Source organism: Octopus sinensis, linkage group LG5 (genome assembly GCF_006345805.1).
Source record: "Octopus sinensis linkage group LG5, ASM634580v1, whole genome shotgun sequence".
In the NCBI taxonomy this organism is placed as follows: Eukaryota; Metazoa; Mollusca; class Cephalopoda; order Octopoda; family Octopodidae; genus Octopus; species Octopus sinensis.
The window spans coordinates 12,825,681-12,828,180 of record NC_043001.1 but is presented as its reverse complement, the minus strand read 5'-3'; the positions used below and the strand labels follow the sequence as shown (position 1 = coordinate 12,828,180).

At 30.3% G+C, this 2,500-nt stretch overlaps 1 long non-coding RNA gene and 1 other non-coding gene across 2 annotated transcripts in view; both read right to left on the bottom strand.

The window, feature by feature from the left end:
* The window catches only part of LOC118763573, a 287,109-nt gene that overhangs the window by 116,775 nt on the left and 167,834 nt on the right, over positions 1-2,500 (bottom strand). The gene's annotated exons all lie outside the window — the stretch shown is intronic.
* Positions 1,567-1,671, bottom strand: LOC115212475. The gene has a single exon (XR_003881749.1). It is a non-coding gene; the product is annotated as a U6 spliceosomal RNA (small nuclear RNA).

Sequence of the window (2,500 nt, the reverse complement as noted above, 5' to 3'; positions counted from 1 at the left end):
TTATCTATCAATCCATCTATCTCTCCCTATCTATCTATCTATCTATCTATCTATCTATCTATCTATCTATCTATCTATCTATCTATTTGTTTATCTATCTATCTATCTATCTATTTGTTTATCATCTATCTATCTATCTATCTATCTATCTATCTATCTATTTGTTTATCTATCTATCTATCTGTCTGTATGTCTGTCTGTCTGTCTGTCTCTCTATTTATCTATCATCTGTCTATCTATCTATCTATCTATCTATCTATCTATCTATCTATCTATCTATCTATCTATCTATCTATCTATCTGTCTGTCTGTCTGTCTGTATGTCTGTCTATGTATGTATGTATGTATGTATGTATCTATCTATCTATCTATCTATCTATCTATCTATCTTTCTATCTATCTATCTATCTACCTATCTATCTAGTAACAAGCGTTTGTAAAGCAGCAGAGGTTTCCACTCACCATTGAGTCGAGGTATCCATCAGCCAGGTAATTGAATTGATGATCGTATTTCTATATTAAAAATAAAAAAATGTTGATGGGTACAAATTTTTTTTCAAAAAGGAGAGAACCGGAAATTGTGTTACTAAAATGTGGGGCACCGGAAAAAAAGTTTGTGAAATCCTGGGTTAGATCGTCAGGCTAATGATCAAAGGGAGTGATTTCTAGACCGGGCTGTGTGTAATGTTATTGCATAAGGCATTTAAGTTCACGTTTTTCCAGTTCACACACTTCTAGAATTGATTTGCGAAATCACTGTTGCCAAACTATATCGGTATTTGCCATTCCATTGGACAACATTAGTCGCATGGAGTGGGGAGGTTGTTATGGATCGTCGACTGCTTGTTTTCCATAAACTACCTTGCGCTGATTTGTGTACCTCCAAGGGGTACTTTTCATGTGCAATCCCATTGTCATTCATGACCAAACGGGGTCGTTATCCCTTATATAATGCCAAACATTGTTTACACACGCATACGTATAGATATGCAGCTGAAACAAACACAAGAACACACTCCACGGTGTATATATATATATATATATATATATATATATATATATATATATGTATATGTATATGTATATATATATGTATATGTATATGTATATATATATGTGTGTGTCTGTGTGTGTATGTATGCATATATATATAAATTAAATTAGGGATAAAACCACTATTAGGCAAATCAAACAATGAAAAACATAAACCAAAACATAAAAATAATTAATATAATATACAAAATATATAAAATATGAAATTAAAAAAATTAAAATTATTAAAATTAAAATTAAAATTATTAATTTATATTTATAATTATATTTATAATTTTTTTTATATAAAAAATATATAACTATTAAAAAGTATTAAAAAGTTTAATATAAGATAAAAAAAATATATATATATATGCGTGTGTGTGTGTGTCTGCGTGGGTATATAAATATACGTATATATACACATACATATATCGTAAAATAAGAAATAGACACTATTTGGTACAATATCATGTATTTGAAAAAAAGAAATGAATAGAAATGGCTTTTCTGATAATTTTCCCACTTTAAGAATTAGATGTTTGCAACTTCACAAAATTGCATATCATCCTTGCTCAGAATCCGTGCAAGTCTACTCCGTAACGATCCAATTTTAAAATATATACTGCCGAAGCTAATCTGTTAAGTGTTCTGTATTTTTACTTTTGTAAACTTATAAACATATAATTATTAAAGTGAAAAAATATCAGAAAAGCTATTCCTATATATATATATATATATATATATATATATTATATATATATATATATATTAAATATATATATATGTATTTCTTTTTGGACTTGGTTTGCAAGATTCTTTATATGAGTTCTGTGTATTGAAGCATATTCTGTTGTGTCTGGAGAGAGTCATTTTGTCACCGGTACAATTTCCACTTATTTCTTATTTTTACTTTCCTAAATTTTCGTTGCGTCTTGCAACCTTTTCAATAGTCTTGACTCTGTCCATTATTTACAGTGCGTTACCTTTTGCTTGTTTGTGCACATGTGTGAGGGTCAGTGTATGTGTGTGCTTATACATGCATGCATGTACGTATGTATGTGTGTATGTATGTTTGAATGTGCATGTATGTATATGTGTGTGTTTGTATGCATATATGTATGTATGTCTGTACATCTGTATGTACATATCCTGCATATTCATGTGCTTGCATGTCCGTGTTGTATATTTTACTATGCATGTGTGTGTGAGCATCTGTTTGTATATGTATGCATCATATGTGTCCTTGTGTGGAGTAAAGTGTGTGTGTATATGGTCCCATGACCATATACACAATCACATACAGATGCACACATACATATATACATATGCCAACACAGACATATATACGTACATACACATGCAAACATACATACACACATACATACGTACATGCAGGCATACATAGGCACACGCACACACACTGACCCACACATGCGCACAAACAAACAAAAGGTAACGCACAGTA